At 40.4% G+C, this 17,102-nt stretch overlaps 1 protein-coding gene across 1 annotated transcript in view; it reads right to left on the reverse strand.

Moving 5' to 3' along the window:
- HECW1 (HECT, C2 and WW domain containing E3 ubiquitin protein ligase 1) overlaps nucleotides 1-17,102 on the reverse strand; it is a 445,911-nt gene that overhangs the window by 374,140 nt on the left and 54,669 nt on the right. The window lies entirely within an intron of this gene.

Raw genomic sequence — 17,102 nt, forward strand, 5'->3', positions numbered from 1 at the left:
CTTAAATTTTAAATGTTCACTCAAACTTGTGCATGAGCTAAAGAAATATGATTTGAAAAATGAGACCAGAATCTAAACATTTGTGTTTGTGTGTGCACACACGCACGCGTGTGACTCGTGACTTTGAGCAGCTCAACACTGACTGAGTTACCTTTCTCATCACTCAGGACAGCTTTGGAACTCCTTGGTTATAGAGTCATAATTTTCACCCCATACAAGAAAGTCAAAGTGAGCGTGAATGCAAACCAAGCTTTCAGGTTATTACTGTCAGGTATCACTTTTTCCAAGTTAAAGTGAAAAAAGTAAAGTGAAAGTCGCTCAGTCATATCCAACTCGTTGTGACCCCATGGACTATACAGCCCATGGAATTCTCCAGACGAGAATACTGGAGTGGGTGGCCTTTCCCTTCTCCAGGGGATCTTCCCAACCCAGGGATCAAACCCAAGTCTCCTGCACTGCAGGTGGATTCTTTGTTCCCTTTGCTGCCTAATCTTTTGCAGGAATATTCTTCTTTCGTCTCTGTGTGTAAAAGGACCTTTGCCCTGCACATGCACTGACCCAGCCCTATTTTCAGCTGAACCCACTGTCTGATTTCTTTGGGATTCACGTACTTGCTCTGTCCCCAATGACACCATGATCAGTGGAACAACTTTCATCTCTGCTGTTGGCTGCTGGTATCTGCTCAATAGCTTCTTCCCCACCCTGCTCTCACTCCCCATCCAGCCTCTAGGCCTGGATGATCCATGACTTAACACCTTCTCTTTCCTTTGGACAAACCACACACAATCCATAATACTGCTGACAAGTTCCCCCGCCATCATTCTGACTTTGTTTTCCAGCTCTCTGATCTCTGCCTGTGCCCTCTCCCTTGAGGAGCTATCCACAAGCTATAATCTTATGGTGACTGACCCCATCTTTTGGCTTAAATTAGTTTGTGTGTGTTTCTGTTACAAGCAAATCCCTAATGCATATATGACTAGCAGGCAAGTATATCCACCGGAATGACAGTCTATACAGTGGTGCTGATGATGCTCGGACAAAACAACTACTTCCTCTCTGCACTTGCACATCTGTGAGCTACCCTGGAGGGTCAAAACCCACTGAGCCTTGGAAAGTGTAGAGTTGCCCTTACTTGGGTGTGGGGAGTATATATATGGGACAAAGATTTAAAAAAAGCAGTAAATATAATTTTGTCAAGGAATATACAACAGCTGTCATTTTAGGGAATAGCAAAGTACTGTATATAAAACTTAAGTCCATTTTTTTTTTTTTTCTTTCAGAAGTGGAACTGGGCTGAGTGGGATGCTTATGTTCTTTTTCTGGGGCTTTCCCTAGACCAGTGGTTCTCACTGAAGGGAAGGGTGTGTCACCCAAGGGAGATCTGCCAATGTCAGAAGACATTTTTGGTTGTCTCAAATTGGAGGAGAAGGCAATGGCAAACCACTCCAGTACTCTTGCCTGGAAAATTCTATGGACAGAGGAGCCTGGTGGGCTGCAGTCCATGGGGTCACGAAGAGTTGGACATGATTGAGCGACTTCACTTTCACTTTTCACTTTCATGCATTGGAGAAGGAAATGGTAACCCACTCCAGTGTTCTTGCCTGGAGAATTCCAGGGACGGCGGAGCCTGGTGGGCTGCCGTCTGTGGGGTCGCACAGAGTTGGACACGACTGAAGTGACTTAGCAGCAGCAGCATGGAACTGAGCAGGACCCTACGGGACCTTTCTGGGACAGACTCTTGTATGTCCTCTAATTGTCTCTTGTTTGTAGAAAAGTTTTAGTCTCCCAGGCCTCCCCTGAGTCACAAAAGGCTGGCTCAAAAATTAATTATTGAAACATACGAATATGTAGTAACAAAAAATAGCAAACAGGCAAGAATAACTCATAACAATTTAAACAGTAAATCAGCCATACGGCAGTCACACGATTTTTAATTCCTCCCTGGAGGACACAGATAACAGTGTCTGATTCACATTCCTAAGTTGTTTTTACAGATACTATTATAAAACCCCCATCAGATGGAAGAAGTTAATTACATGATGACCATGAACACATATCCCTCAGACTAACTGGAGCCTGAAAACTGATAATGTTAACCCCTGTGACACCCTGCTCACTCCCTTACCTCACCATGAACCAATCAGACAACTGTGCACAAACTTATCACACACCCTGCAACTTCCCTCCCTCACCTTACTTTTAAAAACTCTTCCCAGAAATCTGTCAGGGAGTTTTGTCTTTTGAACATTAACTGCCCGGACTCCTTGCTTGGCGCTTGCAATAAACACTGCATTTTCCTTCACCACAACCCAATGTCAGTAGATTGCTTTTACTGCACAGTTAAGCAGACCCAAGTTTGGTTTGGTAACAGGTAGAAGCTAGGGACACTGCTGAACATCCTACGTTGCATGGGACAGCCTCCAACAACATAGAAATGCCTAGTCTAAAATAAATAATAGTCTTCCTCCTGAGAAATCCTGCTCTAGACACTATATTTCCCTCTAAACTAGCATTGCCTTTATTTCCAGATTTCATCTCACTCACCATCAAAATGTGATGGAAAGATAAAGAATTGGTAATGTAATTTTTCTGCTGTGAAAGTAAAAATGATTCCTTGTTATTATCCAATAACACAAAATGAGGAGAGATAATGATTTCTTTATTAATTTTAAATAGACAAGAAATGCATGAACACATTCTCCTAGTAAGACAATTTAAACATTACAGATAAAAATAGAGTTTCCCTAGCAACCAGCCCCCTTTGCCCTCAGAAATAACCATTTCAGTTTATTCTCAGTTTGGTTTGTATTTTTCTGTAGTGATAACACAAATTTCCTGCCCTCCTTAAACTGTTTATTTCAGCAATCTGGTGGTAGTCAAATAATATCTGTTGTTGTTTAACTTGCATTTTGCTAATTGCAGGTGAAACTGCATATATGTTACTTGATTATTTTTATTTCCTCTGAAAATTGCCTGTTCCTTTCCTTTGCTAATTTGTATCACTAGATACAGACTTATCCCTTATCTCTATTCATTAGCACATAAATACTATGACAATTATATCCGTATATACTGCAAGCAGTTTCTCCCCGATCTGCTTCCTCTTTATTTTATTTTTGTTAGGCTCTCTTCAACAGAAGCTTTCAACATTAAGTCAAATTTGCCAAGTGTTTCTCTTAAAGGTATCATTTTGGGTTTTTTTTTTGTTGTTTAAGAAGGTCTTCACAACTAGGTAATTTCCAGTACTGCCTCCCAACTCTAAAATTCATTCTTTTAGAACACAGGCCTTCTATTATTCAAACAGCTCCTATAATGCAGGGGTTTAGGATGCAAGACCCAGCCACCCCTAAGACACCTGCACAGAGTTTCAAGCTCACCAAGCCACAAGCCAAACCATTAACCTTCCTTCTCCCAAATGGCTGCTCCCCTGAGGCCCAAGTCATAGAACAGTCGTGACCCTTTCCTCTCTCCTTTCCCACTTTATTTATGGTAATTTGCATTTATGCAGCAACAACATCACTGGTCACACTTCTTACAGTCCCATAAAAATTAGCAGTATTTGGACAGTAATAATATAACAAGGTAGGAGTCCTGCTACCATCTCTCCCAGCTTTTACTCATAATAAGGAAATGAGAAAAAATGACAAACATTAACTAATTGGATGCTTCTAATATGATAGACTTACATGTACCACAACATATTACTTGGGTTAACATCAAATTTTCATATAAAGTTTGTGCTGTTGTCATCCTTTGCCTTCCACATCCTTTTCACAGTCAGTGATTTCTATGTTCTCTGGATAGACAAACTCAACATAATTATATTTTAAACGTTCAGAGACACAGAAATTGATATTTAGCTACACTACTTGACTTTCCTAAGACCTAGAAGCTCAGTAAGAAAAAGCCAAATCCCATACCCTTTAATTAAGCTAAAGCCTTATATAGACATGTCTGATGGAAATGAACAGGCATACAAGCTCATGGCAGAAAAGAATATAAGGCCCCAAGATAAAATCATTACAAGTTGCAAATTAGAAAGACAGAACTTCACAAGAGTGCTTGGATGTTGGAAAGACCTAGTTAAGTGTCCCTGTTACAGGGAAGAACACAATCTGACTCTGACTCCATGCTGGATCTGTTTCTTTAACTGATGCTTCCCATTGCTTTTGTTCACTAAAAGGATACTGTCTATACATAATAGCCTGCCTCAGGGAACCCTGCTCCTCTGCCTGAATATTCTACAAGAAAGAAGAAATCAACACATCTCCTCCCTGAGGCTGGCCATTTCAGGAGATATTTATAAAACTTAGGACCTGTTTACTTCTCACTTCCTCCCCTTCTCTGCTCAATGAAAGAACCTGGCATCTAGACCTCCCCAAAAATGATTATTTTGAGACATCAGTCTGCCATTTTCTTGGTCTTCTGGCTTTCCAAATAAAGTCACATTCCTTGCCTAAACTCCTCATCTCTGATTCATTGGCCTGTTATTCAGCGAGGAGAACAAGTTTTGACTACATACATTCTGATCTTTTCATGTAAATCTTTCTAAAATTTACATAAAGCTGCTATTTGAAACAAAGAATTCACTGATTTTTGAGTGGGGTTTCAGTAACTTTGACGTGCTTTTGCTCTGATGATCTGTGACTCCTCAGAAAAGGTTCTGATAGCCTTGCCACTGCCCACCTGCCCAGGCTGATCTCAGGCCACTATAATTTTATCCCCACCTCCAGCTAAACTAAGCCACATGCAGGACTCCAAATAGACCCTACTCTCTCTATCTGGAATCCTCCTGGGCTACTTCTACCTACCTCCTCAGCTCAGGCTTCAGTCCCAGGAACCTACCCTCTCTCCCCAACAAGTCTGAGCTAAGTGCCCCCTGAGCAGCACACCGAGGTCCTTATGCTCACCTCTACCTGACACATGACACACTGTTCAATAATTGCATGTTTCCTCATCTGTCACTTAGATAGGCTGGACATATAATCGTGTTTTGGCTTAGACTCTTCCCTTATTCTGTGAACACATATGGATATATCTTTGTGCAGTGCAAACTGTAAGATCCTGGAGGCACCAGGCAAGAGTGAAAGGGTCCAACCATTGCTCTTAAGACATGCACACAATTCTACAAATAAAAATAAGCTAGTTAGAAATTGACAAAGGCCCAAAGAGCAATATAGACCACATGGTAAGTAGATTCAAAGAAAGAAAGGGGGTGGGAGTGGGGGAATGTGATGTGTGAGTATTTGGGAGCCCTGGCTCCGGAGTGTGGCTGTCTGGTTTAAATCCCAGTTAACAACATTTCTTTTCTAATGAGTCACCCGATCTCTCTAAGACAACGTTTTCACCTTTAAAAAGAGATGGGGAATGAGCACAACAGTGCCTGTTTCTGAAGAATATTTTAAGAATTAAATGAAATAGACTTAGAGAGTGAGTCAAAAAGAGAAAAACAAATATTGTATAGCAACACATATAAGTGGAATCTAGAAAAATGATATGAATGAACTCATTTGCAAAGCAGAAATAGAGACAGATGTAGAGAGCAAACATGTGGACACCAAGGGGCGGGGCTGGGAGGAACTGAGAGTCTGGGTCTGACATGTATACACTATTGATACCACGTGTAAAACAGACACATAACGAGGACATGTTGTTTAGCAGAGAACTCCACTTAATGCACTGTGGGGACCTGACCGGGAAGGAAGTCCAAAAGGAGGGGATATGTGTGTGCATAGCTGATTCATTTTGCTGTACAGTAGAAACTAACATTATAAAGCAGCTATACTCCAATAAAAATTAATTTTTAAAAAAGAATTAAATGAGCTAATGCTAGCAACACTGTTAGCACAGCGCTTGCCATAAGGAGAAGGATAAAAAATATTATTAGAGAAAGTGGCATATGAACTAGGACTTAAATGACAGAAAGCACCTAGATGTGTAAGAGGAAATTTTGAAAGATTGTATTTTTACAATCTTTTACATAAGCACACATCCTTCTTTTTAAACTGTCTTCCATCACTCTACCTAAACATATTCTTATTGAAACCTGCCTACCCATGCTCTCATTCCTCCCCCTTATAGGTGCTGCTCTATATTTTCCCAGGACCCTCTAGAATCTGATTATCAGAATCTTTGCCAATCTCTATTCCCATCTGTGGTGGATTGAATTGTGTACCCCCCAAATTTATGTCTATTTGGAACCTCACATTGAGACCTTATTTGGAAATAGGGTCTTAGTAGATGAATTAACTAAGGATCTCCAGATGAAATCAACATGGATTTACGGTGACTTCTTAATCCAGTAGTTACTATCCTTCAGGAAACACCCCAGAGACCCATATGAAGACAGAAGCAGAGACTGGTGTGATGCTGCCATAAACCAAGGAATGCCTAGGGGCCCCAGAAGCTGGACAACAATATAGAAGGATTCGTCCCTAAAGCTTTTGGAGGGAGCACGGTCCTACCCACACCTTGACAATATTTCTGGCTTCCAGAGCTGCGAGAGAATAAATTCCTGTTGTTTTAAGACACTGAATTTGTTATAGAAGCCCTAGGAAACTAATCCACCATCCTATCAGAATGTGATCCCATAGGATCTTTCTGAAACACCCCTCTCTGATCATGACTCTTGCCTACCTAGCATCCTTTAGTGGCTGTCCAGAATCTCTGGCATTCCTATCGAGACATTTCTGAGTTCTGCAGGTGCTCCTGTCATCACTCTTGACCAGACATGCCTCTCTGTTGTCTTTCCTGGCCCCACTGCCCAGCCTGATATCTGATTACTTCTCTAGTCTTCTCTAAGATCAAGAAGTCTGGGTATATATCTGAAGAAAATGAAAACATACATGCATTCCAATGTTCATAACAGTATGATTTACAGTAACTAAGACATGGAAGGCAACCTCAAAGAAGGCACCCCACTCCAGTACTCTTGCCTGGAAAATCCCATGGACGGGGGAGCCTGGTAGGCTGCGGTCCATGGGGTTGCTAAGAGTCGGACATGACTGAGCAACTTCAGTTTTACTTTTCACTTTCATGCATTGGAGAAGGAAATGGCAACCCACTCTAGTGTTCTTGCCTGGAGAATCCCAGGGACGGGGGAGCCTGGTGGGCTGCTGTCTATGGGGTCGCACAGAGTCGGACACGACTGAAGTGACTTAGTAGCAGCAGGGAGCAACCTAAGCATCCATCAGCAGACGAAAGGATAAAGAAGCTGTGATATATACTGTATGTATATACATGTATAAACATACAACAGAATACTGTTAGACATAAAAGAATGAAATTTTTCCATCTGCAACAACATGGATGGATGTGGAAGGTACAATGCTTAGAGAAGTAAGAAATAAGACAGACAAATACTCTATGTTATCACTTGTATGTGGAATCTAAAAAATAAAATGAATTAATATAATAAAATATAACAAAAAAGAAGTAGACTCACAGATATGAAGAACAAACTAGTGTTTACCAATGGGGAGATGGAAGAGTGGAAGGGCAAAATAAGGGATTAAGAGATGCAAATAAAATATCAGTTGATAAGCTACAAGAATATATTGTATAGAACAGGGAATATAGCCAATATTTTGTAATAACTTTGAGTACAATCTATAAAAAGTATTGAACCACTATGCTGTACACCTGTAACTAATATTGTAAATCAACAATACTTCAATTTAAAAAAAGAATTCAAATGAACACCTTTATTCAACAACCATAATGACTACAGAATGATTAAGGTACTTTCTCTCAAGTAACTTATCATCTATAATAAACTGTAAAATGTAATCTGAAACATAATATACAATCTGCAATGTGAACTGAACAATTATTAGCATATTTTTGGCAAAGTGAAAAAAAATTTTTTTTTTAAGTAATTGTCATCCTTGCTAAAAGTATCAATAATAATAAAGATCTGGCTCAGGGGTCAACTTCTCCAGGCAACCTTCCCTCACCCACCTTTGACTTGGAGTTTGAGTAGGTATTTCTTTCACACTAGATAAAGTTGTATCTTGGGCAGCTTGTAGCTTAACACTTAGCATATTAAAATCATCTGATTCCTCATCAATCTTCACCAGAATATTAAGGCCTGAAACTGTGTCTCTTTCATCTTTGTGACCCAATGACTGTACCCGTGCTTTGAACCATGTGGGTACTCATAAACAGTGGTTGAAAAATTGAGTGAATAGATGAATGGGCAAGGAGTTAGAAGGGAAGATTCATTTTGGAACCCAGAATTTCAATACGTGCCAGTGGCTTATAACATGGTTTCTTACCTCTGACACAATTGATTGATAGACATAGCCTCTAACTTACTGGTCTGAATATATAGCTCAGAGTATGTTTTCATAACTGCTGACATGATTGACTGACAGGGAAATCACTACCAAAAAAAGTTCAGTAAACAAACTAGATTTACGTTTGTCTGTGGATTAAAAACCCCAAAGAAATGCAAAAAAAATTCTATACAGGAAATCCACATTCCTTTCAAATGAACAAAGAGCAAAAATAAAAACACTCTGATGTTCTCAAAGTGATCTAAATATCACAGAATAAACCTCTTACACCTTTATGGATAACTGAGTTGGATGAATAACCTGTGATGAGTGAAAGAAGGCTGGATGTCAGAAGATGCTTTGATCATTTACACACATACACACACATCCTCAAAAGCACAGTTTCCTTGACACTGTTTTCTAATTTTGTAACCTCATGATACATATACGTTAATATAATTTACACAGAATGCACTAAAATTAGAAATTTAATGTAAGTTGCTACCAATCTGTTTTGAAAATCTCCAACTGTGGATAAACAAGTCTTTGAAAACAGAAAAAGGGAAAAAATGTATATATACACACACAAAGATATACATACATACATATACATACATGATAAACAGCAGTAACCTATAGTCACATTTGAAATACGATATGTGTCAGTGAAAAATTAAAATCTTTCATTTTTATTTTCCATTATTTTCATTATCTAGGGACTGAGAGTGAAAGTAAAGTCGCTCAGTCGTGTCCGACTCTTTGTGACCCCATGGACTGTAACCTACCAGGCTCCTCTGTCCATGGGATTTTCCAGGCAAGAATACTGGAGTGGGTTGCCATTTCCTTCTCCAGGAGCTCTTCCCGACCCAGGGCTTGAACCAGGGTTTCCCACATTGTAGGCAGACACTTTACCATCTAAGCCACCAAGGAAGTCTGAGAAGCCCTCAGCATTAAAGTCAAACTTCAAAATAGACTAATTTATGGTATTCCTCTAAAAATGGAAAGATTCTGAAGCAGGCACATGGTTAAAAACAAAGACAGGTGTATTCCCAGCTCACAGATGGGAAGGGGCTCATCCTTTCTTCTGCTCCCAACCAGAACTCCTCACTCCTAAGACACCCCCAATAATGAGTTCTTACTGTGATGACCAGCAGCCTGCGTGACAGCATCCTAAGTAAAGCACTGGGTCAAGTGCTGCTCCATGCTCACATCTTTGATTTTGTAAAGAAGAGTCTGCACCTGCCCCCTAACTCCACTGCACAGTACTGAGCTTTCTTCTCCCTTCTCCTCCTCCACTGCATCTTCTCCACCTTCCATGCCAGGCTCCGTCAAGGTCCTGGCCACATGCCCGGGGGAGAGGCTGGGGACTGGCTCCCCCTGTGTGCAAAGGGAAACAGAAACACGTCTCACTGCTCAGAAACGGGCTTCCACCTGGTGTTGTTCCTATACCTTTTGTTAGATAGCTTCACTCTTTTCTCTAAAGTAACTGAGGCATAAACATCATAAAAATAAACAATAAATAATGAGTGACAATGAAGCAGCCGTTCTTCCTCCTTCACCGTCTCCCTGTCTCCAGCCCACGCAGATAAGAAGCCCACTGTGACAGCCCAGCCTGGTCCATGGCTTCCCTTCAGGAAGGGAAAGAAAACCCAGAGCATATGCGTGTCCGGGTGGGCAGAGGGGAGGGCACAGCAAGCTCAGAGATGGCTTACCAGTGGCCTTGACCTTCAGATGGGAAGTTCAGAGCTCAGGCATGGTGGGTTAGGGATGCAGACTCCATCTTCTGACTCTTCCCTGCACCTCCCTCCAGATAGAATGAGGGAGAGAGGCAGCAGACAGACCACCCTCCCATCTGTGCACACTCCTGTCCATACATGCTGCACAATCCTCCCCCAAGACAGTATCTGTTTGGCATCCCCAAACTAATGACAAATCTGATGGCCTCTGCATTCTTTCTCCAATAGCTTGGCAAAGGAGGGAAACTGTCCTGGAAACTCAGCTGGGTTTGTTTTCTACTTTTTGTTTTTAAACTAGAAGCCTTTCCAAAGGGCCAGGACACAGGAGAAGGCTTTGCGATTGCTCTCCAACTCATCTGGGCCACACTACTCCTAGTCTACTCCTTCCCCCGCCTTTGCCTGGCAGGTCACAAGAGAGGCTGAATGGCTTCCGTTACTGAGCTGAGCAGAACTGGTTACCCACCCAGGCCCTGGAATCTAACAAGTGGGACTCTTCCACCTACTGCTCATATGACCTTAGGCAAGTTGCTTCACTTCTCTAAGAATCATTTTCTTCACCTATAAAATGACCCTAATAATAGTTCCCTTCTCACAGACCTGAATTAGCTAAGTGTTGCTGGTAAAGTGAGTCACAACAGTGCCTAGCATATAACAAATGCTCTGTAAGTTATAGCTGTTATTGTTATCCCATTCTTATTAGAGTAATATGGCATCTTTGTTTGTAGGGACAACTAACTCAGTAATGGGCTTCCCTGGTGGCTCAGAGGTAAAGAATCTGCCTGAAAACGCAGGAGACATGGGTTCAATCCCTGGGTCGGGAAGATCCCCTAAAGAAGGAAATGGTAACCCACTCCAGTATTCTTGCCTGGGAAATTCCATGGACGGAGGGGCCTGGCAGGCTCAATCCATGGGGTCCCAAAAGAGTAGGGCACATCTTAGTGAGTAAACAACAGCTCGGTAGTAAGTGGCATCCCCAGGGTCACCAATGAAATCTTACTCAGTTTCCTTCTCTGCCTACAAGATCTCCTGGCTTACTGCCTGTAATGGCACGAATGGTGGCCCCCATGGTGGAGATACATCCACATCCAAATTCACGGGGACTATGAGTGTGTCCATGTTTGGGGAAAGTGTGCACGTGTAATTAATTAAGTTATGGGTCTTGAGATGAGAAGAACATTCTGGATTATCCAAGTGGGCCATAATCCAATGACAATTGTCCTTAGAAGAGATGCACTGAAAAGAGACAGAGGGAAGAGGAGGAGACAGAGATAGGACCCATGTAGCAACCAGGTGAGGAACTCCTCGAGTCACCAGAAGTGAGAAGAGGCCAGGAACTGACTTTCCCCAGAAATTTGGGAGGGCACACAGCTCTGGAACCCCTTGACTTCAGACTTTTGGCCTCCAGACCTTGAGAATAAATTTCTGTCATTTACACCACCAAGTTTGTGGTAATTTGTTATGGCAGCCCCAGGAAGCCAATATACTGATAAATACATTTTTAAAATTATCTTAGATTTATTTTTTACCTTTTAAAATTTTAATGTGTTTTGCAAAACAAAATGAAGCAAACAGAAACTAGCAAAAACCAATTCAACAAAGAGGTAAATATCTTAATCAATAAATCTTGACGTTCACTGAAATGGACATCCAACTGTTTGGGGTGTTTAATAATGTGGAATCATTTTTCTCCTTGCATCATTTATGAAAAAGGAGATCACAGAGCAAGTGACAGATGCTTCTATCATATTTGCATATTAAATAAAGACAAATGGGCTCTGAAAGGAGCAAGCAGATGAAGGGCAGTAGCATTTCCCAAGGAATTATCAGGAGATGGATGGTAGCTGCACTCATCATTAAGAGGACACACACGCATGCAAGCAACATGACAAACGAACTCTGTAAAGAAATGAATAAAGGGAACTAGGTCGAGGATAAAAATGAAAGGAAAAATTAAAAACATAAGCTTAATCAGCCAGGAATAACAGAAACACTGGATCTTAGTGACACAGGGACCTCACCTGCCAAGAAAATGAAGGTAGTAATTATCTCCACAATGCCTACTGACAGCTGATCTCCAGCCAATGCTTGAATACTTCCATGAATGGGGCCCTTACTACCTCACAAGTCTGCATTATCTGAAAGCTTTCTTTGAAATAGTTTTTTAGCCAAAACAAGATAAAAAGATATCTCCTTGCATCATTTATTTACTGGTGATGGCTCTGATTTAAGAACTTTACAAACTTTTGCATTAGTTCATTGAACAGATGGTGACCAGGCCTATGAACCAAGATTGTAATAACCAAGGATCTAGAGGCTTCAGAGCCAGTCACACAGGGTGAGGCAGGTAGGGAGCAGATGGGTACACTGCACTACTGCCCACACAGTTATGACAGGCTATCTGAGGAGGGGAAGCCAGCCTGAAGGAGGAAATTAACATAGAGAGCTTTCTGTAAGAGCCGGTCAATTAGTTGAGACCTTAAAGTTAAATCTCAGTCTGATGAGGGGTGTGTGTGTGTCTGTATGTGTGTATAAAATGACGGACTTCTCTGGTGTGAAAGGGTCCAGGCTTTCATTCACTTAGTTAAATATTTTTGAGCCCACTTAAAATGTGCGATTTTCAAAGGTGAGGATACACAGAGAAGGAAATAAATAAAACACCCAAGCCTCATGCAGCTTTCATTCTGGTGGAGGACACAGAAAATAGTTGGTGAAAGGGCCAATAAATGAAATAATTAGAAAAATATATAGTCTGTCAAGTGATGGACAAGCAGGAAAAGGGGCCAGGGAGTATCTGGGTGGAGAGGCTGATCATAAATAGGACATGCTTTAAAAAATAAATAACTAGGATGTGCTTAGCTGAGCAGAGTGAACCAGGGAGAAGCCTAAGGAAAAACACGTGCCAACTATTCTCACCTCCAAGGACCCAGGTTAGCCCTCAGCCCATCTGACAATATCTGGCCAGTCTTCTCTCCATCAGCTCTTGTCATTTTCAGGCTAAGTCTAAAACATTATTGACATGAATTCCATTAAACAGAATAAAGAGAAAATAATTGCATCAATAGCATTAAAAAAAAAAAAAATAAGGCAATCTAAAAAAGCAGTATCATAGAAACCAGTAAGTAACGGCACTTTTTGGAAAAGTGACATTATATCAAATTATTTTATCACTCTTCCTTCCTGATTCTCACTCTCTATCAGTTAGGACACACAGCTCCACATGGACCTGGCAAGAGAGACCCCTGCCCCGGGCCCTGAGCTTTCAAAGGCCCCACCAGCCCCTCCAGCCGTGCATCACTCCCTACCCTGGGGGTCCAGGGGAAACACAAACCTGGAGCCCACATCCCCCCAAGAAAGTTGGTGATTCAGAAGGATAACTAAGCTATACAAATGAAGGAGAGATGTTACAAAAACTAAATAAGGCAAATCAATTCAATAAGGTATCTAAAATAAAAGAAATCAATGGACAAAAGGGCTGTACTATATATAGGCCAAAATAATTGAAGAGCTGAAACTCATGAAAGGAAGAATTTGCTCTTGAGGTGAAATGTGACACAATTTTACTGGCCTGAGATGAGACAAAGTAACATTTTCTTTGGAAATAGTAAGTCATTACAGTTGCTAAAGATGTTTGGCAGTGGGGGAGGAGGGAGAGACAAAATTAATGAGATGCATTAAAAGCATTTAAAATGTTAGTAAAATTAAAAGTGGGACAAGGGCCAATAGACCCATGGAACAAAAAGAAATTCTAAGAGCAAACCCTAATACACTGTTAAATGTATTAACTGTAATCAATAAAAATGGCATTTTCAAATGATGAGCATGAATCAATTACCCAACAAGTGGTTCTAGGACATCTATGAAGGGAAAACTATCGCATCAAGATAAAGTCTAAATAAACAGAACATTTCTAATCAACTATATTTCAATAAATTTTTTAAAGGTCTAAACACTGAAACACAAAAAGAAATTAATGAAAGTATTAATTAAAAAACAGAGGGGCTTCCCTAGTGGCTCAGTGGTAAAAAACCAGCCTGCTAGTACAGGCGACAGGCTCGATCTCTGATCCAGGAGGATCCCACATGCTGTGGAGCAGCTAAGCCCATTTGCTAAAATTATTGAGCCTGTGCCCTACAGTCCATGCTCCACGACAAAATAAGCCACCACAATGAGAAGCTTGCCAACCACAACTAGAGTAGCTACCTAGAGTAGACTAACTAGTAGCTAGTTAGAGTAGCTAACTAGAGTAGCTCACTTCCTACAACCAGCTAAAAGCCCAAGCAGCAATGAAGACCCAGCACAGCCAAAAATAAATAAATAAATAAAATTATTTTTTAAAAAGCCACAGAGAGAGTTACATCCAGTTGGGGGTAAACATGGCTTTTGTTTTATAAGGCTAAAACCCAGCACCATAACGTGAAGAGTTGAGAAGTCTGACAATAGAAGGAAAAAATTCTTTGTCTGAAAATAATCATAGAAATTTAACGGCAAACAAGAAATCGAGTGAAATATTGAAAACATGTATAAAAGACAAAGGTTGGTATTCTTTACAAATAAAGAGTACCTGAAATTATAAAACAACAAATTGATGTGTAGAAAAATGGGCAAAGGTCATGAAGATGCCACCAGTAAGAGTAGATTCACAAAAGTATATGCAAAACTGTTTAACCTCAGTTCAGTTCAGTCACTCAGTCGTCTCCGACTCTTTGCAACCCCATGGACTGCAGCACGCCAGGCCTCCCTGTCCATCACCAATTCCGGAGTTTACTCAGACTCATGTTCATTGAGTCGGTGATGCCATCCAGCCATCTTATCCTCTGTCGTCCCCTTCTCCCCCTGCCTTCAATCTTTCCCAGCATCAAGGTCTTTTCAAATGAGTCAGTTCTTCGCATCAGGTGGCCAAAGTTTTGGAGTTTTAGCTTCAGCATCAGTCTTTCAATGTTTAATCTCACTGCTTACAAAAATAGCTTAAAGTAAAACAACAGCTTCATTTTCTCATCTATCAACTGGCAGGGATTTTAATGAATGATAAAATGCTATATTTGCAAAGTTACATGGAAATGTTGACTTTTAATATTGTATATTTTGGTAGAATTATAAATTTATAAAAAGCTTCTGATGGCCAATCTGGCAATAAAGGACAAAAAAAATGTGCATACATATGGACCCAAGCTCTACCTTTAGGAAAATTTTTGAAGGAAACTAATTTTAGTGTAATTTAGCTAAAAGGATATAAATGTCAGAGTTAGTTGATAAAGGAAAATGGATGTAAACTGTCAGATTCACACAATGGAACAAATGTTTAGTGCAATGGTTATCAAAGTGTGGTCCCTGCAAGCATCATCTGAAAACATGTTAAAAAATACAAGTTCTCTGGCTCTTCCCAGACCTAGTGAATCACAAATACTTGAGGGTTATGCCAGCAATCCTTGCTTTAAGAAACATCCCAAGTGATTCTGATGCATGCACACTGCAGTCTGAGAACCTCTTGCTGAATGTGTAAATTTAGGGTTCTAGGAAGAACTAGATGGGACATTCATATTGGGGAGTTTGAAAACTTTTTTAAAGGAACCATTTACAAAAGTAAACTAACCATTAGGGGTGGTGCTGAAACTGGTAACAGTAGGGCTGCATTTTATGCCTGAAAGTGAAAGTGTTAGTCTCCCAGTAGAGTCCAATTCATATGATCCCATAAACTGTAGCCTGCCAGGCTCCTCTGTCCATGGGATCCTCCAGGCAAGAACACTGTATTGAGTAGCCATTCCCCTTTCCAGGGGATCTTCCTGATCTAGGGATTGAACCTGGGTCTCCTGCTTTGCAGGCAGATTCTTTACCATTTGAGTCACCAGGGAAGCCCTAGAGGGGATATAACTAGATCCAGAAAGAGGTAGCTGTGTGGAAGTGACTGTGACCTGGGTTGGGGACTCAGCAACCCCCCAGTGACCCCATAAGAAGGTAGTAGTAAAAAAAAAACAACCCTGCTTTGTTTGCCTTCCCCTCACTGATCTCAGGCTGGAGGTCCCCACTGGATGATCCCAGAGGGCAGGGGAGCCCACTGGTGTGGGCCATTCGAGCCAGTCCCTAGGCCCAGGCAGGATGAAAAGGCAGAGGAGGGCCTGAAGGGGCAACTGAGAACATGCCACACATGCAGCCATAGAAAAGGACTGTGTGGAATATTCATGTGGAAGGCATTTGTGAAATAAATTTTTGAAAAGCAGAATATGATCTCCTTTTCATTAAAAAAAAAACTATATATATATATATATATATATATATATATACACACACACACATATTTTGTGAACACACACAAAGACATAAAAAATGCTTTGAGGACATTTATCAAAGTATTAATATTAATGTAGTTATTTCCAGATCTTGAGATAAGTTACCTTGACTGTTTTGTTTCCCTGCTACTTGATTTCTTTTATTTGCTATATTTTCTAAAAGTTCTATTAATATAATAAACATGTAAGAAAAAAAGTTAAGGCACTCAAAACCATGAATTAAAGAATCTCAAAGAATATTGGAAAACCAATATATTTTTCTAATATCTGACTTATTTATTGTTTATGAATGATAATCACCCATATGGATAAAAATTTATTGCCTTTTAACTTTAAGAAATGTTATAAAAAACGTGACTATAGAAAAAGAAAATGTAATGAGTAACACTATGAATTAGTACTGTTTAATAAACAGTTCTTGAGTGATTACTATATAAGCACAGAACAATTCTTGACTTAATGCTCACAAGAAGCTTCAAAGGTTCAAAGCTTTACTTCTAGACTACAGACAAGAAAACTAAAAGTCTTATACATGAGAGTTACTAGCCTAAGACTTCACCTCTTAACAGTTGGGGGACAAGAACTCAGATCAGAAAAAGACCAAAATCTGTGCTCTATATATTTGTGGATGAGAATGAATTTGATTTTGAAGAGAATATATCAATTCTACCCCTATAAAAGTAAACCCTGGGACAGAGCAATTCACTGCATAATTTCATGCAGTCATTAATTAGCTTAAGAGTAGAGCAATGGCTTCATGTCAATGTGAATCAAAATTATTACTTTAACGGTCCACACAAAGAAAA

This window comes from Dama dama, chromosome 18 (genome assembly GCF_033118175.1).
Source record: "Dama dama isolate Ldn47 chromosome 18, ASM3311817v1, whole genome shotgun sequence".
In the NCBI taxonomy this organism is placed as follows: domain Eukaryota; kingdom Metazoa; phylum Chordata; class Mammalia; order Artiodactyla; family Cervidae; genus Dama; species Dama dama.